The following is a 21,782-nucleotide window of genomic DNA, read 5'->3' as shown; positions in this document are numbered from 1 at the left end:
CGGTGATCAACATGCTTCAGTGTGATAACGACTTTAATAGAACGCTTTTAGAACGAGGAAGCAAAAACGCAATGCGTCCTTAATATTAACGTGACGTCAGAAATTTTGCATGTCACCATGTTGGTGCTTCAACGTTGCCGTTCAAGTGACGCAAGCGCGGGCCTCCCGACACATGGTTAGTTTAGATTCCACGCCATGCTGTCTTGCACCCATCTTTCTTGTTTCCGAGATGTTTATTTGCGCGCTGTGTCACGCGTTGATAATGATACCAGGAAGCCAAGAAGCCGGAGTCTTCGCGAACGACAGGAGTCGTAACCTTACGCCTCCTTTTTCTATTTCTGTATACCGAGAAGCCGTGTGGCAGCCAGGCCGTTCACTCCCTGAGCGATACTTTACACCACAGCGACGAGCGCGCGCAAGGACGGGGCTGGATGTCGGGGCGTATGAACGCACCCGACATCCAAGCGAACACGTCGACGACCCCAGCGAAACGCAAGGAGCCTTCGCAGCCGACGATATCTCTCGGCAACCCGAAGGCAGAGCGGCAAGGGAGGGGACAAACCCGGGGAAGATGCCCGACAAGCACGAAGCCGAGGGCGACAGATTGCGCACGACGCATATACTGTGCGAAGTCGAAAAGAAGGGGGGCAAGCCGACGGAGCTCTGACGAGAATCAGCTGTCCCCTCTGTCGCAACCCGATGAGCGAGAATGGCGACACCCAGAAGAAAGAGAAAAGGGGCAAGGGCAGTTGTACAGTTGATGGAACGAGAGCGGCAGGAGGAGGAGTACAGTATGGCGTCCACGAAAATGGATAATGACGGATGCCCGGAGGAGGCCCTTGTGATACAAAGAAGGGCCTTTGCTTCTCTGGTGGCGAGCGAAGCGCCCGCATGCGACGGTGTCGACAGACACTCCAGGGTGACGCGCGTCACTACATTTACGCGCACTCTTGGCGTCTTCAACGACGTTTCTGCGCCGATGAGAGTTTCGAGGTATTGCGCCATGGACACGACGGGGGCATCAGTGGCAGTATACAGATGCTTCGGAAGTATATATGCCGAGAACGACTGTCGGGGACGGTTTCGCGAGATTGTCCAGGAACAATTGATTACGATCGTCAACACACAAGCGTAGACAATGTTTCGTGGAATCTGCTTTAAGTGGCACACTGCTTTAGGCACCACACAAGACAGACCTCGCAGCATGATAGGCATTGCGCGAAGCATTGCTCGAAGTGAAAAACACAAATCACAGACGTTCAACGTTGTCATATAACATGCAACTATATATACGGCGTGACTCTTAAACTAGATCAATATCAGTTGTGCTGCCATGGGGCAGCACCATTATGTGGAGACAAGACACCGGCTCCTACTAAAGCCAAGCAGTCCACGAGAGGTCTACAAACAAGCCCAAAGACATCCTCAAGGAACACTGAGGGTAACGATGGGCTGTAGTGGTCCACAACAGCAGAAAACTGAGAAGCACAAAACGGACGCTGACTTAGGAGTCCAAAAGTCAGTTTGTTAAGGATTACCTAGCGAACAAAGCTCGCCAACTCCACAGCCCCGCACCCTCCGTCTCTTGTGGCGTCTAGCCCTCAACTCTAAGTGACGTCATGAAAGCGACAGCTAAACTTCTCCCCCGACAGCTGCACGTGCGAAGCTGGTCCAATTTTACCAGCCACCAATCACCAAAGCAAGTGGAAACGGACTTTGCCAATCGGTGCGAACTGTAATATATAGAGCCCCTGTACACTTAATAACCCTACTGGTCGAAAGCCACTTCCTCCTCTCCCTTCAATCCGGAAAGCTCGTTAGTTACACCGGAACGACGTCAGACACGTGCACCTCGTTTGGAACAGACGGGTTACCTACGCGACGACTGCAACGGCGTGGACAGGGCTGGTCGCAGCGAGGTGCCGTCGTCGTCAGAAGGCGCTGGTCTCTTATCCCAGACGCCCCCACTGCGGCGGCTCGTACCCCCCGCGGACATCTGACCTCGGAGAAAAATGGCGGGGCGTGGAACCAACCAGGGAAAACGAACGCGGCGGGCGGAAACCCGGCCAAATTGCCAAAGGCCGCAGCGCACGCAGCGAGCGAATGTACGCCTCGGTCCCAGGGATCTTATATGGCCGAGTCACGGTCTGAGTATTCTGCTGCGGTTGCTGTGGGCGCCGCGTGTCGAGTTTGTGAGAGTAGGAAAGGGGTCAGTTAACGTGGCTGAGTCAGTCACGTAGAAACCGAAGAAGAGGCAGCGATGGATACTGCAGAAGGCACCACAGGAAGTAGGGTTCATTGAAAGTTTTGCAATTATGGCTGCTTCATACTTCAGCCGAACAATGCAGGCATATCTCTAGCATGGTGAAGCATGTTCGTTTCAAGGAAGTGCAAGTCGCGGTGGGCTAATTAAGAATGACGTTGATTGTACGCTTGTGATCGAGCAAGTGCCTGCAAGTTAAGCAGGGTAGGTGCAAGTGCATCTTCCTTGCTTGCGTAATGCTTGAGTGAGTGAGTGAGGGAGTGAGTGAGTGAGTGAGTGAGTGAGTCTAAAGGCTGTAATTGGCTATAAAAAAATCGCCAATGAAATGAAGCAATACCAATTAAATGAAAGGGCCTTGGGTCAACGCTAGTACGAAAGCCCAAGTGTGGGGGTTCTTCGCCTGCACCCTGGCCATTGGCAAATTTCTTGATTTGTTAAGTCCCTTGGTGCCCCAATTCTCAAACTCTCTATTGACGAATCCTATTTAGCTAGGTTTCGCGCGTGGCCTAAATAAAATCCGCAGACATCATTGAATGGTAATGAAATAGCCAGTGAAATCTGCGTTGGAAAGCATAGGCGTTACACCTATCAAGGATTGCCAAGCTCTTTGCCGTTTTCCGCCAGGAAGTCATGACGTGGCTAAATTGCAACGTAGTATTGTACAGCACAGCTCTCGATGACTAAGAGCTACAGGTAATTGACATGCGCAAGTCGACTACTAGACTGTCTCGCGTACCATTGTCAGCTGCGGCAAATGACTGTCGCGTGGTTGATCCAAGCGGTTGTCAATGTTTCCATCGATGGTCGACCGCATTGTTTACTGCATGAGGAATATCAAGTCCAGAAGTTGTCGTTAAACACAACTGCGACGTAACCAGTCGTTAAAACGAAGGACGACTGTCACAATGGCGATTACGAGTCAGCATTGCCCACGGCAACTGCCACGGCTGTACAGAGTGGCCCATTGTTAAAAGGAACACGCCGATGCGGACATACAGTATCGATGGCCCCTTAACTGCTAGAGCAGGTGACAACATTCGTGCACGAGACTACTCTGTCGGAAACGGTTCCGGACTGTGAACCGCCAGTAGTCAAACTAATCGAAACCACTACGCTTTTGCAAGAGAGCGATATCTCGACATGGCCTGGAAGCAAGTGGTCCCATTATCAGTGCACCCGCCTGTACACTGGACACGTCAGTGGAAACAAGGAACTATTCAAGCCCTGCCAAGTGCACAAAGCCGTTTGGCAGTGCTAGAATGCGACAGAAAGTTTCGGCTGTAAGTGCTAGAACGTACTAGAAACATCTTCACTGACCATGCGCAGAAATTTGCTGTTCCTCGCTTCAAGACATCAACATATTCCCACTCATTCCTGCCTAAAACTTGCAAGGATTGGAACCACCTCCCACAATCAGTTGCATCCATCACCTCGCCTTGCAGTTTTAAAACATCGCTCGATAACATACTTGGTGTTGGAAATGTAAACGTTTGGTTTTGTTGTTAGTTTTCTTGTATAATCTACTGGCTGTATAACATAGTTGCAGTTGATAATAGTTGCTTTCCAGTGTTTAGTAATGTTCTAGTATCTCGTCTATGTATTCTTTTCTTTAACATTGTTCGTCAGTGCCCGCTCCCCTCTGCAATGCTGTAAAGCCCTGAGGGTACAATAAATGAAAAGAAATGAAATGAAATGCTAGAACATTTCGGCTGCGACTGTACTTCACTAGGGCCTTTCTGGACACTACATATTTACCCTACGCCCACCATCTGCCGTTTCATTAGACATCCTTCTTCACTTTATTTGTCGCCGCAGCTGTTTTGCCCCGTCCCGTACCAAAGCAATGGAGCCACGTTTGCAGGTTCTGAGAGCCTCTGCACTATAGGGAGAGACCCCAACGGGCGCCCTGTCGCTGACGGGAGGAATGTTTTCACAGAAAACAAGAATTCGGTCGACCTCCCCCACCACCACCACGCACACACGCGCACAAGCGAAACAAATACAATTCGGGGAAAAAAACAGATTTGAAAGCGGTAAAAACAGAGAGAGAGGAAAGAGTGCGTTGCTGATTTCACACCGCTTTTCGCCGACTTTCTGTCGCCTGGGTCCAGTCAAGATGCCAACCGGAGTGCGAAAGAAGGCACGAGTCTTGTTTACTTTCGTGGGGGCAAGATGGCCGTCTGTGTGTGACAGCGAAAGAGAAAGAGAAAGGGGTGGGAAGGAGGTCCAGTCCTTCGAAGGCCGTTTTCGAACCTTCTAGTCCTTTTCCGAAACAACCTTCCATTTGGACTTCATACAAACCGTATACTAAGAGATCATAAGGTTTCCCAGTTTGCCAAGAATTCAGAGGATTTTATGTCACAATTAATAACGCTTCCAAGGTTGTTCATGAGCCCCTTGAAGAGTGTTAGTGTATTGGAATAAATGAATTGAATATGGGGGAAGAATAAAACTTCATTGAAATGTGAATTTTTTCGGGCGTGCAAGGTTCCGAATATGCGCCGGTGTCAAGCTAATGTCCACAACTTAACTGTACAATGTGGTTCTTTTTTGCCCATTAAATAATGAGATATTTCGACTTTCATGGCATTTCCTCGCACAATTTGGGAACGAAGTACTCCACACCACAGTCATCCTAAGGCTTTGTTCCATGTTTTCGAATAGAACATCCGAACTCACTGGCTACAACACGTAAATGACAGCGTATGTCGAAATGCAAATAAACTAAACCTTAATTCTCACGTCCCTTCGTAGCGTACGTATACGCCTGTTTCCACGGCGAATAATATACCCCGTCTCCTCGCGATCCGTCACCTCAAGTGCCACAGAATCGTATCGTAGGCCACAAACAACGTTCTAACTTTCGTAGCATTCGCGTTCTCACTTTCGGCATTCCCATATAGCACACCCCGAAATTCCAGCACGGTATTAAGCGTAACGTGGTACATTAAGTTCTAGCCATGCACCACGTAATGCCCGTGGCCCGGTGGTGTAGCGGTTACGAATCTCGGAGGCTGACCATAAGGTCGCGGGTTCGATTCCAGTCCTTGCGGTCGCATTTCGATGCAGGCGATGTGGTAGAGGTCCCCGTACCGTGCAATTTCAGTGCACGTGAAAGAACACCAGGTGGTACAAATTTCCGCGACCCTCCACTACGGCATCTCGTAATCATATCGTCGTTTTTCGGCGTTAAGACTGCAGATATTATTAGGCCCTGCGTATAGGCACCCGGCAATGCAGTTTACGAGATCTGATGGTATAGCACCAGAACACACAGCCTAGCGAGTATACGCGCAGCAGAACCGAGTCTTCCGATGCGTACGTAGCCTATAGCGAGTAGACGCACCAAAACCGGAGACTTTCACGTGCATATCATTCTCTTATTTTAGTTGTGACCACGGGTTCACGGCTGATTACGTAAGCGCCCAGGAAGCGTTCTTTGAACCCGTGCCAAAAGGGACACTGACAGTTCAGCGTCCCAATGTGTTCAGCGAGAGTTTCATTATGTTGGCATTCCTGGCGGTCGGTACCAACAATGCTGAGGCGGCCCAAAAAGCTTCGTCGCGCCCTATGGTCCACTGTCGGGTGCCTATATAGGCGGTGTGCGAGCGTGATGATGTGCCGTCGATATGCGGTTGCAGGTTCCATAACTTGACAGTTTGACGTTTATCTTTTCCATTCTCCCTTACAAGCCAAGTTCTTTTTCGCAAAGAAACAATATTCCATTCACTTTTTTTCTTTCTCTCGTTCTCTCTCTCCCCTCTTTCTTTCTCCCTATACTTTTTTATACAGTACTGCGCAAACAGGGAGGACATCATCCGATTAAGTGGGACGATTTCGAGCGAAGCAACACGAGACGGAAATGAAACCCGTGTCACGTGATCCTCATAAAGAAAGTGAACGAAGAAGGAATAGAGAAAAGTAAAGCGCTCTAGTATAAAAACCGGGAAAATGGACGAGTAGGCCGAATGCAGCCCTTGCTCGCACATATTTCAAGGGATGAAGAGAAAGGAATAGAAAACGTAGAAACGAAGATAACCGGGGTAATAGAAAAAGGATGAAGTGAGGGGGAAGACGTCGGTCTGCGGGAATATAGCGAATGCGCGGAATGAACGTCACCCACGGAAATGGCGTATATATAGACTTATATATAGCACCATCCTGGGACACCGAGCGAAAATAGAGAAGTTGAGGGGTTCTTTACGCCACCGACCATCGCGGCCTACCGCATACCTATATTTCTTCTTTTAGCCTCTTGTCTCTTCTTCTAGCCATGTCGACGAACAGCAAATGCTATAGCTCACGATATTCTCTGTGCGGGGTGCACCGAAAGGGGGCAATAAATATAATATGCAAAACGCGGCTATAACACGAGGAGGCCTGAAACGCAGCGCAAGCATAATCTCTGCGTCTGAAGAACACGCGACTATATTCGTTGTTTCCGTTTGTTCTGGGTTTCCTTAGTCGTCTGCTGCATTTAAGGAAGCGACATTAAGCGCTCCCTTTCGCTCTGTCGTCTGCTGCAAGAGGAAAAAAAGCGTCAGAAACTAGACTTTTCGCGTGTAAGAACGAGACAGCGAAATAACTTGGGTAGTCTATACTAGTATACTGCATGGTCGTTCCATGGGGCATGTATTCAGAGGTTTCTCCGCTTATCAAGAGCAAAGAACGAAACATTTTTGGATAAACTACACTCCTGAATTCTGTGTCGTCTGCTGCACGAGCAAAGCGGCGGTGCCCAAGTTTTCTGCTTATAAAGAGCAGACGACGAGATTTCTCGGATAGTCCACTTTTCTTTGCTGTGCCTGCTCTGGAAGAAAAAAAGTAAATGCATAAAAGGCTCGAAGCATAAGAAGGCGATCCGTGTATAAAGAGCAGACACTTTTTTTTTTTCTTCGCGTCGTCTGCTGCGTGGACGGCCAGACGAAGGCGACCAAAAGCACCCGTGTGCCGTATACGACAGAACGGAAGGCTCCTAGAATCAAAGAAGGAGATGATGAAGAAGAAGCGGGGACGACGATCCCATCAGAATAGTAAAGACAGAAAGAGAGATGAAAAAAAAAGGCACAAAGAAACGCAAGTGCTGGCTTGAGAGAGAAGAGAGCCCTGCATGAAAGAGCGATCATTTATCAAGATAAAGTAGGCCCCAGTGGCTGCGACCCGCTCCAGAGCTCTCACAGAGCGCGCGCACGCGCCTGCACGCCAAGAGAGAGAGATGCCCGAACCGTGCGCCCACCATCCCCGAAAACTCAGACCCCCCACTTTCTCCCTCACCGCCCCCTCCTATCTTCCCGGCCAGGGCCTCAACCTCCCCCTTCCAAGTGCGAAACCCGCGGCTCGTTGGCTGGCTGGCACTGTTTTTGCCGATGCTTCGACATCTTATCCATCGTTGGTATACCCAGTTCCAACAATTCACGGAAAATTTGCTTGCGTACTAACTTTTTTTCATTATATCGGGTATTTCGATATAACCAAAGTATTCACGAACTTGTACTCTAACAAACACGAAAATATTTTACACGTCCGTTACACCATCGAACGTTGGAATCCTTTCGAATAAAGCCGAAACTAAAACATGTCTGTGAAACAGGCTCAAGCGCAAAAATGAGTTCGGTATATCAGTAACTTCGGTATGGTATAAGCGAACCAGCCTGTAGCACGATTCATGCAGTGCTACAAACAAATACGAAAGGATCACAGCGTGCACAGGACGAGTATACTGCCTTGCAACTGAATGATGTATTTCGAAAAACACTGTCCCGCGGTCATTTGTGTTCATTTAACCTTTGTAGCACTGCGTCAATCATGCCACAGGTTGGTTCACGTCCACCGAAATATCTGATATAACGAACTGATTTTATATTTTTAATATACCAGTATATTACTCACTGTACATAAAGTGTGCAGGTAATAAAGACTATACGCTGCAGTCAACATATGACTTGTCTGTATTGAACTGGTTCAGGATTCAGATTTCGAGAGCTGATTCGAAATCCTAATTCTAGGAATGACATTTTCGAGTTACCACACTGGCAGAAGCATGCTTTGATTCACCTATATTCGTGACCTCACAGAACCGCCATGAATGTTTCACGTTCGATGTAGGCGGTGCGTAGTTTGTTATAAGCGATTGTTCTACGTGAGCTTCGATGACTGCACATTCCGAGTGTTGGGTATGGATATACGTTCCATTTAACGAATGTGGAAGGCCTGTAGAAATTGGTAGACGTTCATATTCAAGACAATATATAGACACTGGAGCCGGAGATGAACGAACAAGCTAAAGATCACGCGACACCGGTGTCCGGTTAGTTTTGAAGAGCCTAAGAAAAAAATTGGATTTATAAAGACTCAAAACAAATGCGTCGTTAAATTCCTCACCCACAACTTGTCTTCAGCACGGAGAAAAGAGAGTAAAAAGTATTCAGTTAAAACTCTGACGTCGTAGAGAACACGCCATCATATCGTACTTGTTGCCAACATTTCCATTTCGTGCATAGTCTATCAGTCGATCAAGAGAATCAAATTCACCTCAGTGCACATTAGATGTTACCTTACCTCCAGTGCCCGACAAGCGTTTGCGTCAATCTATTTTTATACTGTCGAAGCGTGCAGCTACTATAAGTTATGTTATGCCCAACTACACGCACGAAGCGACCATAAATCACATATTGTTTCTTCGCTAATGTTACTGCCTCTTCACCCAAAACGCCCCTCTGCTTTCAGTCTTCCGTTAACGATCGAATATGTTACGAGAAGACAACGAAATCATATTGACACGAGCGCAGCCAGCGCTTTCAGCTGTTATGATTAGGAAGCTTCAAAGGTTTTCTCCATCGAAAGGTACGTCAGTGGTGAAAGCATGACTGCAGATGCGTCTGCGAGCCGCGCGAGATGCGTCCACCCATTCAATGATACGGTAAGTTGATGGCCGCCGCAGATTGCGAGTGCGTGACCAATCCAATCCACTGAACCAGCCGCAACCAAACATTCGCCCGAGCGGCGGCTAGTTCGTGCCACAGTCGACAGATGGCGACACGAGCACGCAGACCCGTTTAAAACGGGCTTTTTAGAACTGTGGGGATAGAACGGTTTACTTACGTCAGTTTGGCTAGTGCTTGAGGCGTTGCAGAAGATATTACCGAGCCTTAAACCCCCCAAGTAAGCATCAGTTAACTGGAAACGTAACTACACATTGTAACTAAACGGTTTAGAACGACTGAATGTTTTGCTCGATAACGTATTGAGTAGATAGTTATTCAACCCAACGTTACAAACCTGACATCATGGCCTGGCTGCTTCTCGATGACCTTGGTTAATAAAACTCAACTCCAACAACCTCTAAATTACGTGCGCGTATAATATGTGAGAATGGTAACATGTGGATCAATGTGCTTTAAGTATACAGTAAACCTAGCAAATAATAAGATTACGTTACTTCACTTAGCCGAAATTATGTATGTATGTATGTATGTATGTATGTATGTATGTATGTATGTATGTATGTATGTATGTATGTATGTATGTATGTATGTATGTATGTATGTATGTATGTATGTATGTATGTATGTATGTATGTATGTATGTATGTATGTATGTATGTGTCCCTTCGTCGGGTAAAACAGCCGAGCACAGACACATTTCTGGCGCGACTACAAGTCAGGAAGGTGGGCACACAGTGATATTCCAGAACGACGCTCGTGTTAGCAGACACCGTATCTTACCTCACCAACCTAGAGAAAAAACACAGACGAAAATTCGAAGTGTCACGGTCCGCGCCATACTTTCTACGGATTTCGCTGCGAGCCAAGCCAGGCCAAGCACATGGGGAAGAGAAGGAAAGACTGCGATAACTATATACTGGAATAGCACATAGGTACGCGCATGCTCTCTCGGCGCGGTGGCATCGGTCTGGTCCACAAGCGAGACTCATTCATCTAGATTAACTCCTATATCTCGCTTTCTTTAGACGGCACGCTATATCCGGGTGCCCAGCTGAATCGCGCAAGGCAGCAGGGTTGTCGCAGTGTCCCACCCAAACACGGGAGATGAACGAATGTAAGCAAATAAAACCCGCTAGAAAGAAGACGCACAAACCGGGGAATCTAAGCTGGTACAACGATCAGAAAAGGAAGCAACGAGAACGTGGAATCAAAGGTGGGAGAGAAAAAAAAAAAGATGGCGGCGAGAGAGACGCGGTAAGACGACTCGGATGCAGCATGGCAAAGAAAAAAAGAGCAAGGACCATCGGCAAGCGTGGTATGGAGCTTCAGAGGGGGGACAGCGGCGGCCATACCGGGATTCGGCCAAAAGAGCAGGGCTCACTGCTTGACTAACGAAGATTCACGGCACCTAGACCCGCGACGGCCAAATAGAGCGGCGGCGGTGGTAGCGGCGTCACCGTATAGGGCAGCCACAGCGGAATCACCAGCAGGATCCAAGGCTGCTTCTCCCCCATCCCCCGCACCTTGAGCTTTTGCCACGTCCGCTCCTGTCTCGATCCCCGTGCATGTCGCCTCTGCCTGGAAGACCATCTCTTACAGCTATCTTCTCTCTTCCGGTTTTGTCGCGAAGTAGTTTTTTTTTTTTCGTGTGTGTTTTGGACATTTATAACTATTCGAGGCAGGGATGGGTAGCATGTAGCCCTGTATTACAACGCAGTGAATATGGAGGCTACAAGGAGCCAAGACCCAAGAATTATACAGAAATTATACATAGTGCCGATTTCTTCGCAGCATCGTACACTCCCAGAGAAAAACAAACGGATGAGTCATTGCACTTGTTTCTTGCGTTTGAGTCCTAACCTGCAAGGTAAGTCATTTCAAAAGACACGTACGCTTTATAGAAATCATTTTACCTTCGTCGGAAGGCCGTGGGACCAAAAGCAGAGTTAACACGTAAGAGATTCATACATGTGGCTAATAATGATTCGTGGAAGAGGGCAGCTCATACTCTTTCTTAGAATGTGGCAACTGCTTAGAGTTGAAGGAGCACTCTCTCCCTTAAAGAGCACAGCCAATATCAGCACAGGTACGATAACCACAATCAAGTGCACACCCATTCCACAAACCAGAGTAAACAACAGCGTTAGGCCTGCTATGACGCTAACCACTATTATGTGTACGACCCGTCTAGCCGGTCCCGTGACCACACAATGGCGATGCGTAAAATTGTTTATTGTTTGAATGCGCTTCCGCACACCATGCAGTCCATAACTGTCTCTACTGCGATTGTAAAGCAACAAAAATCGAAAAAAAAATCATATTCCTGACCCTTAATCAGAATCATTAAAGAAAAAAACTGCCTATTTGATGTCTAGAGCAAGGAAAAAGTTCTTCCCGGTAAAATTTACTCAAACTTTCACAATTCAGACAATTTCAGTTCCCGTCGGTGTTGACTAACGAAGTATCGTGATTTCCCGCCTAACTCTTTGACATCATCAGCTGCGCTTTCTAACCTTTCAAACCGAATTCGGTCAAGCTAAAACTGCCGATTGCCTTTTACACAACGCACAGTGCCGCACTGTTTAGTCCTGTCAGGACTGTTGTGTACGTCCTTCGTATGCCGACAGGTGGCGCTCGCGTTCTACTAGGCCGATTCGTGCGTATCAGTATCCATGCGACGTGAAAATCCACAAGCCGTCTCTCTCTTTTGCCGCCAAAAAGAAGGGGGCGCTCCTTAACACTCGCCTCTGAGAAGAAGAGGCCCACCATCTTGGTGACAGTCAGCTCTCGACCAAGGCGACGAGTCTGCCTTTGTACGCTCTCTGGCCTCTTCTCCTCATCCTGCTCTGGCGCTAAGATGGCTGTCACGAAGGTGGAAAGTATGCGAGAGAGGGGCGGAAAGGAAAGTGAAGAAGCTTTGCTTCTGGTACGTACGCGTCCTCTCGTTCTCCTTCAGCCCGTCTTTTTCTGGCGGGTTAGCGCGCGGGCTGTCCGTTCCGTCCATTAATCTTCATTGCGCGTTGTAACACCCGCCGCTCCGAGATGTTATTACCGCGCACCCGAAAGCCCCCCGGGCGAGAAAAAAGAGGGGATTGCAAACGGCGGGCGGGAGCATCGCACCGGTATGTGCGGCGAAGAGTGCAAAGAACGGCAGTAGCCACAAAGAAGCGAGACGGGGTAGAAACGATAAAGTAAAGATGACGAACGCGGAGAAGAAGAAGCATGAACTGCCAAAAGTGGCAATGTGGCACGCTTGAGTGTTGTGTGTTGCCGTTGACCACTGTATCACAGTTCTTCGGCACGCTTGGCTTGCGCTCGTTTGCCGGTGTGTACTGGCTGCGAAAGACCTCCGCAGAAAGTCGATGACGGCCGATTATGGTGAGAATTGCGGACAAAAAAAAAAAAAAAGGCCGTTCAAAGGCTAAAGTAAGCTGGTGAACACCGTGGTTGGGATTCAGAGCGTTCACGTGCTCTACGCGCAAAGCTAGGAGTAGCGCAGGCAAATCTACACTGTGCGCGACAATGCGAACGATGATAACGATGGTGATTATCATGATCATTATTTGCACTCTTTTTGAAACCGAATGGCAACGAGTTTCTATCTATCTATCTATCTATCTATCTATCTATCTATCTATCTATCTATCTATCTATCTATCTATCTATCTATCTATCTATCTATCTATCTATCTATCTATTTAGCCCCGCCGCGGTGGTCTAGTGGCTAAGGTACTCGGCTGCTGACCCGCAGGTCGCGGGTTCGAATCCCGGCTGCGGCGGCTGCATTTCCGATGGAGGCGGAAATGTTGTAGGCCCGTGTGCTCAGATTTGGGTGCACGATAAAGAACCCCAGGTGGTCAAAATTTCCGGAGCCCTCCACTACGGCGTCTCTCATAATCATATCGTGGTTTTGGGACGTTAAACCCCACAAATCAATCAATCTACCTATCTATCTACACATCAATTTCTGTATGCATGCCGATGACTATGTCTCTATCTTTCTCTGTCTATATATAGGCCATACTCGTATCGAAGGGAAGTGCTTTACCAGCGTATAGCATGTATAACATTCGCCTCGCTTATATATAACGAGCAAGGTGATACCAAGTGATGTACGGTTCACGTGCCCAGCCCATTCTGGCCACCAACACGCGACAGTTTTTTTCTCATTCGCATCACGCAATCTTTCGTGCGTACACGGTTCTCTAACGAGGCTCGCTCATTAACCGAACGTGACCGAATCTCAAGCCATCATCGCCGTCTTGTCTGGCTTCCTTGTTTCTATGAAATAGCTTCTATTGTTTTGTCTCATTCCTGTGCTGTTTTTGTTGTTGTTTTTAATGCATTGTGTTTTCGCCTTCTGAAACGCGCTCAGCTATCGCCTCTCCTCTGCCACCCCTTACAACCAAGTCCTCAGTGTTAGTCTCCATTTCTCTTTCTCTCTATCTCTCTCTCTGCCACTTTTTTCTCTATTTCTTTCTCTCTTTTGTTTCTTTCTCTTTCTTTTTTTGTTTGTCTTTCTTTCTTTCTTCTCTTTCTCTCTCTTTCTTCCATTCTTTCTTTTTACAGAAAGAGGATCAAGAGGTATCACCCACACAACAGACCATAGGATATACCACATTTCCAGATATATAAGCCTTGTGAAAGGAACAGCGAACTTGGGTTGTCGGGGATAGTGTCTGATAGCTGCTGCGAAACTATAGCTTCCCATCATCATAAACAGTACTGCAATCCCTAATGTACAACTCGGTGCGTTATACTGTGAGGTCCCCCGCCACGATGGTCTAGTGGCTAAGGTACCCGGCTGCTTACCCGCATGTCGCGGGATCGAATCCCGGCTGCGGCGGCTGCATTTTCGATGGAGGCGAAAATGCTGTAGGTCCATGTGCTCGGATTTTGGGCGCACGTAAAAGAACCCCACGCGGTCGAAATTTTCGGAGCCCTCCACTGCGGCGTCTTCCATAATTATATGGCGGTTTTGGGACGTTAAACCCCGTATATCAATCATTCAATTACTGTGAGGCCTTATGCTATATGACCATGGTGTCTGAATGCAAACTAGAAACATATAAACAATTGAGATAATTAGTTTTCAATGATTTATTGATTTCTAGTTTGATTTATTTATTTATTTTTTTATTGACTGAAAACATTTTGTTACTCTCATGGAAGTCTCACCGGGTTCAAATGGACAATCCAAGCAACATTAAACACATCTATACGTGTCTATTCCACCCAGTATTAACGCCATCAGTCATTGCGTTTTGAGGATATGATTAGAATATCACAAAAGCAAGATGTGATTTCGCTATATTAAAATACAACGGGCTTATTTAACAGAACACGTTGTGGGGATAGTTGGCACATTGTTACTTGAATTATTCAACGCTGTTTCTGACGAAGACAAGACAGGCGGGTGAATGACTGTCATTCACGCTTCTCCCTCTTGTCCTCATCAAAAGTAGCGTTGGGACATCTCAAGAACAAACTTATGGGCTAACTTGTACATCATCACGTACAATCCAGAGTTAAATTCACTGTGATATTGAAGTCTGTAGAATTTCGGTCGTTCTCGCTAAGTGAGCTAAACTTAATCGCTGTAGATGGTCTTCCGTGTGCTGTTCGTGTACAATGCGTAGCCGTGCTAGGTCAATCATTAGAGAGTTTTAGTACTGCGGAATGGTGCTACGTACGCATCACGCAAGCGCCTTGCGTTACGTGGCGTGGTTTGCCACTAATCGGCTTTTAGTACGCCGTAGTACCCGCGTACGCAACGAGCGTGAAGCGTGTTGCGCCATCTGGTAGATCAAAATAGAAGCACGTGTTGTTGACAGCCAATGTGAGCCAATCCAAGTGTTATAGCCAGATTATGGCCATATTTTAAGCCACAGATACAGTACCACAGAGCCAGTCGGTGCTTGCCTTCGATGCCGCCATTTTGCAAAACGAAGTCTCGCGCTTTCGCGAACTTGTTCGAGAGCGGCGCGATCAGCTCATACGCACGCACGCATCTCATGCGTGCGTACGTGGCGGCTGCGTACGTAACGCGATACGTGCGCGTTGCGGTCTGCGCATGCGCACTACGCAGAACGTGGCGTCCTTGCGTACGCAACGCCGCAACGTACGCAGTACTAAAACTCTCTAATGCTCTTAAAATCCGTGACATCACGACCAGATGGCGCGAGGACATTAAAACGGCGGCGTCACCAGTGTCTTGTTCGTGCATCTGTCGGTGCACCGCAAACTACGTTCTGAACAGCTATGTTTTCGCTACTTCATAAACAAAGAACGCTCTAACTAAAGCCAAAGCTGGGGGCAGTTTGAGAACAACCGAAAACACACCAACATCGAGAATCAACTTGAGGACGATTAAAGAGCAGGCGAGGATTCTCCACGGTCAAGAATGTAAACTCGGCACCAACGCACTTCCCTAGCAGTCCCGGGTTCAGATCCCGGATCACGCAGGCCTAATTTTTTTTATCTACGCAGCTTTCTCGCAAAGAAATCTGCGCGGGTTTCCGGTTATTCTTGCAACAAGAACGGCCGATAACATGTTATAATTTTTTAGGGGCGAAGCTCCTTAGGGCGTGGGCTGTGCGTCCCCTGTAGCCTGTATGTAGCCACCTCTAGTTTAGTTCTTGCAGTGTTCACTAGATGGCGGTACCGTCTCCTGTATGTAGCCACCTCTCGTTTAGTTCTTGTAGTGTTTACTAGATGGTGGTACTTGTAGCTGATGATGAAAAGATGCAAGATGTTATAAACTAGAAAGCCGTACTTGTAGTTGATGAAAGACGCGAGATCTTATAAAATAGGAATGATGTCACAAGTTGATTTGTGTATATACACACACAGCGTTTCTCACGTCTTTACATGATGATCGACTGGGCGAATTACACGGAAGATTCACAGTTTACCGATGAATCCCTCCGGAGCTTCGCCCATTCGTCATCATTCACCCCGTGAATATGCCGTAATTTTTTTGTCAGACACTTACCTCAACTTTGAAGGTTTTCATAGCAGAACTGACTAGCCATAGGGAAGGCCTTGTACGCGGGTACATACGGTAGTGCTCTGTTTCTCTTTAGCGGGACCCGGGTCGTGCACGAAGTCAGACGCATCGGGGGCCCCCGTATACTCACGGGGAAACAGCTGGCCACAACAAATCACGACAGAAACGCGCACTGGCGCGATCTATTTATGACTCCATATACACGCGGCCCCAGCGGCGTGATCTTCGTTACAGCCACCGTAGCCGAGTCACGACCCAAGTGCGCGCACGAAATAAAGCTCAATGCGGAGAAATAAGAGCACCAGATATTGTAAGTACCGGGGGAGGAAGAAAGCGAGGGTGCAGAGCTCTGCCATTAAAAACTTAAAAAAAAAAGACCGCGTGTCAGCGTGCTTGGCTGCAAATGTCCTCGAATGACGATATAGCCTTCTGTCGGCCTTCTTTCGTGCATAACGTCGAGTTTTCAGCGTATCCTAAGAAACACTAGGGTTTTTGGAATTACGTATCTATGTATTTTCTACTAAAGGAACCCACCACCTAATAGTTATGTCTGTTGCGCCTCAGATATGCGTACTATTTGCTTTTTGATCGACTATGTTCACAAGTATGAGACGCAACCAGCAGTTCCAGATGGCTGGGCGTTCAGCAAGTGCCTAAACTTTGGCCGGTTGACCGAACGCATTCGTGTGACAGGCAGACATTGAAGTATCTCCAGCGACTTTAAGCTCTCTCCTAGTAGAGTACTAAGTACTCAAAATCGGTACCCACTTTTTCTAAACAAAGAAATAATATTGCGCCATACTTTTGCCAAACACAGACAATCATCTTTTGAAATGGCGAAGCTTGCGTCGCGCTAGGCTTCAGACAGCGAAACTGGACTATTATAAAGGCTAGTCGTCTGTGTTAATTGACAGCGGAGAGAGGTTCGCGTTAAGCCACAGACATTCGAAGACACGAAATATATGTCTAAACTCGAGAGATTGAAACTCGAGCTGAAACCGAGCGTTCGCAGCTCTCATACATCTACGGGCATTGTTTGCGTATATTAAGGGTCTACAATGAAGTGCGTCATACGAGCAATTAGGGAAAGCTTTAGCGTTCTATATACATATTGAAGCCTGCGAACACGCACGCTAAGCTCTTAAGCCCTGGGTAATGTGTCAGAACGGCTAAAAACCACAGACATCTTCTTCTATAGTTTCCTGGCTGTACCTGCTGGCACTTTCTCAGAGCCACAAGAGACGAAAGTCTGAAACACAAATGGCTTTTTCATTTTCGAATTGCAGCGACAACCGGTAATAAATGAAGCAACTCGAATCGCCTATTTGTAGCGACATCCAATATGCCTCAAGTTTCGCAATTTAGTTTTGTTTTTTTCGCCAAACTCAAACTGTTCAGTGAATGCAGTACGGCCTGCAGGTGGCCTTCCCTAACGAAGCGACTAAAAATTAAATTGCTTCGCGATAGCGAGGACATATGTGTCAGTCAAATGTCGTGCGGTTACCCGAAATCCGTAAGCAGTTAACCATAGCAGTACGAATGTGTGCTAGTGCATGTGAATTACATAAATATAGGTACTAAAGAAGCGGCGAGCAATAATTCTACACTCTTAAAAAAAATTTAAAAAGAGTATGTGTGATTCTTTTCAGCGATTACTAGCTTGTCACATGTAAAGTCGCGTAAAGTCTCTTTTGGCTCTCATACTCTCCAAAGAAAGGATAATGATCTCAAAAGAGAGTGAACATTTCTTTTTAATGAGAGTCATACATGTTACGAGCCAGAACTCTCAAACAGAATGACATAATTTATTATTATTATTATTATTATGTACGGGGTATCTTTCCTCCATTCATACACCGCGGTTCGTTTGTTTGCTTTTGACGTAATTTAAACGCGAGTAACGCCACGCAGACCCTGGAACGAGTAGAATTAACTAAAACCTATGTAAAAACTTAGGCCCCATCCACAGAGCGACGACGCGTAGGCCCTTCACATGTGAAGGGCCATCGTGAGCTGGTTTCCTCTCGAACCCCGAGCACTTTTTCTTAACTAACGTAATCGCTACCCGTATCAATAAGTTGAAAGGCAACAATCGTTATTACCCAAAATATAACCTTTAGCCGAGAACCGATGTCCGAGTCCTTGCAAAGGTTACCGGGACTTTCAAGTTCCTCACCAAGAACCTGGGACGCAAACGTGCATCTGTACGCTGGAGTTACATCTACAACACCGGAGGAATGCACGACGTCACAAAGATGGGTAAGCGCCATCGAAATGAGCTCTTATGCAAATTTCCCCAGGGACGTACCGTGATGCCGGTTCTGGCTATTTTTCATGGGGGGGGGGGGGGGGGTTGTAATTGACGCACCCGCAACAGATGAAGGAAAAATGGCGGCCACGGCGCACGAGTGAATTTCCGAGCCGCCCAACAAAACAAGCCCAGCGGGAGGCTGATTAAAAAAAAAAAATGCCGATGGGAACGAACGCTATAAACGCCGCGGGACGTCTTCCGCCGCCTATTGCACGGTGCATTCCACAGCTGGTTAATCAGCGGTGGTTTTTTTATTATTATTTTGTGCCTCGGATGTCATCCTGGAGGCATGTGCATCTCTTCCGCTAGCTGGAGTTCTGTTTCGTACTATTTTTTTTTTCATGCTTCGCCGGTTGGGGAAGATATGCACTAGGTGTTATCTAGCCATTACGATCTGATTGTTAATTTCACACGGCAGATAGTCTACACATAAAGCAGGGCTGCGCTAAAAGAAAAAAACGACCGAACGAAATAAAAAAACAAAAACGCATGCCTTTCTTCCTCCGTGTAATACTTCTTATTCTTTTTTTTTTTTGCGCAGTCATGCTATGTGTTCGAGAATGCACGAACCAGCCTGAACCGGAGCTTTACCGCAACCAATTTTTTAACACAAAGAGCGAAAAATTCCAGTAACAGTTCAATGGAATATATCGATCGATTATCGCGTATTGATGACCTTCCTGGAATTCATACGTTATCACAGAAACCAAGTGCCTCGCTATAGCTCGATGTCGTGCGCACCACCCGCAGCATATTTCCTACGTGTTTCGCGTAGTCCAACAAGCAAAACAGAGGCATCGCTCCACGAATTTCGTTTAACCACGTTCAAACGCGGAATTTCATATTTTTTTTTCTTGCAACGAGAACAGACACGAATCATAATCAAACTTGTTCTTTGTAAACGTATACCATGGGACATGCTCTGACACAGGAAGAAGGTTTAAATTAAACTTCCTGTCCAGCGTAATTATAAAAGAGCTTTCTATTTTAGACGCACGAAGCAAAACGACTGAAATGGAGGATAAGAAGAGGGGAGGGCAGGGGGGGGGGGGGGGGCTTGTATAGAAAGAAGCTGATGCCGTACACGAAACGCTTCTCCTCTCGAAAGAAAAAAAAAAAGCAATAAGACGCGCACAGCGCGAACTGAAGACACGAAAACCAACAAGCAATACCATTTACGAAATGATGGCGCAGGAAAACGAGTTTTTTTTTTTTTTTTTAAGAATGGCAGAACGCGAGAGGCGGACCTGCGTGGACAGCGGTCATTATATTTCACCCGCGGAGCGCGGCAAAAGCATGGAAAGAGCACGTGTACACACGCGGTTGAGAAATGGACGTTTGTCCGTAATGGGACGCGTGTTGTTTGTAGTTCCTGTGTTCGCCGATGCGAGTCGCACGCGCTGCAAAGGCTGGGCGTGGGTCCGACGAAAAGGACGTATTATAACTGAACGGAAAGCCATCTCGAAGCAGGACTCTTTAAACAGACGATTGTGCGTCCGTTTTTCCTCTTTCCTTTCTCCCTTTAAAGGCAGTGGTGATGGGGGTATCGATTGTTAGGCCCAAGTATAGTTCTCCGCTTTCGACGTAAACTCGCAAGAACTTCTGGCGACTCCTCCCGGTGAAGTGGTATACTAAACTAATGCGACATTTGACTCCCGATTCATTCCGGACGTTACTCGTACACTCCACGACGGAGTGGGTTATACCGTCTGACTCCCTGTGAAGCGATACACTATATAAATGCCATAATTGACTCCCTTTTTCCCTCCGGTCTTTGAATAAAGACTGGAGTGCATATCGGTAAACCCACGGACTTCTTCCGGGCAGGTACTGTATATTCATCGATGGAATGCATACCCACGACGAAAGGGCGTTTGTTTGCACGTGATGCTATCGCGAGAGCGGTTCAGGCCAGTGCCGCTACACTTCAGTCAATATTCAAGCGATATTTTTTTTTCTTTCTCGTGCTCTCCTGTAAAGTTCGTACCAACTTGGGTGACACGAGCTGTTGGGCTCGGTGGCTTCGCATAAAAATAACTTCGAATGGGCGTGAACGAGCTACCTGCCACAGGTTCCTGTCTCGAACGACTCATATGTCCGAGTTAATTAGGCCTCGGCAGACGCATGCCACGGCTGAGTGGAGAGGGTGAAATGGGGAGAGGAAAGAGAGGACGTGGCACGCGTCGCACGACAAGACAACGGCGTCAGTGACGAAGAACCACGTTCGTCACTCACGACAGCCAACTGCGCGCGGTGTCATGGCGGAAGAAAGATTTCACGGAGCCCCGTCGCCGACAGCACCGCTCTCTTTTTAAGCGTGACAAGACACTGATAGAGTAGCGCAGCCGCAGTTCATTCGCGCGCCGCCGCTCGACGACAACAAAAACGATGAAGAGTGAACTACAAGTCGCGCTTGTCGAGCACTTCATCGTATCCGTCATCGCACTCCCCCCCATCCCACCCCTCTTCTTGACTGCTCACGGCCATAACTCCTGTTCGTTCACTCAGCCATACATGTCAAACACACCTTCTTTCTCTCACTTTCCACTCATTGGCCGCCTCCTCACTCCTCGAAGGCCAGAAGGTGGTTTTAAAGGCATCATTCGTGATTAGTTTGCGAGGCCAGATTTAAAAAAAATTCACAGGGTCCGTAATAAATCACGTTAAGATGACTTAAAAAACAAAATCAATCTTTACTGTTTTTGGTTCTTCTCAGTCTACTGTAATAATCTCGCCTGACCTGAAAGCGTTGTGCAGCTTGCACGGTTTCGTACCGCCTCATGTTCCTCCGGAATCGGCCGGCTTGTGAGCAAGAAGCGAAGCCATCGTACGGTGTCACGGGACGTCATAAATTTTGGTGACACGTGACATCACGATGGTGTATGTGGTGACGTCATCGTTTGATTTCTTGCCTCATCACGGTGACGCCGACAACCACTTTTGGTGCTTGATGAAGCATTTACGGCCTTCGCCTTTTACAAGCATGTACCAGAGGGTTGCTAACCCCAGTATATGTACCTTTCCAACAAGGGTTTCTTCGGTAACCGCTATATGTCCCTATGGTCTCTTGTAAGTAAGCATGACTATCTTCAAAAATGCAGTGCTGGGGCAACGACGTCAGTCTCTAGCCTTGAAAGCAGCTGCAGATTTCGAAGGCTCATTGTTCGTCATCAGTTTTCGAAGCCAAAATTTTTTAGGACATGTCTGTTTACCAGAGATGAAGATGATATCAAAGAAAGAACTGCAGGTATCGGT

General features: G+C 47.3%; 1 protein-coding gene across 2 annotated transcripts in view; it reads right to left on the bottom strand.

Annotated features, from left to right (window-relative positions):
- Nucleotides 1–21,782, bottom strand: part of LOC119166806 (homeobox protein Meis1) — a 388,227-nt gene that overhangs the window by 182,791 nt on the left and 183,654 nt on the right. The window lies entirely within an intron of this gene.

The sequence above is a fragment of the Rhipicephalus microplus genome, chromosome 6 (assembly GCF_043290135.1).
Source record: "Rhipicephalus microplus isolate Deutch F79 chromosome 6, USDA_Rmic, whole genome shotgun sequence".
Taxonomy (NCBI): domain Eukaryota; kingdom Metazoa; phylum Arthropoda; class Arachnida; order Ixodida; family Ixodidae; genus Rhipicephalus; species Rhipicephalus microplus.
The sequence above is the reverse complement of the archived record's forward strand: the minus strand, read 5'-3'. Positions and strand labels throughout refer to the sequence as shown.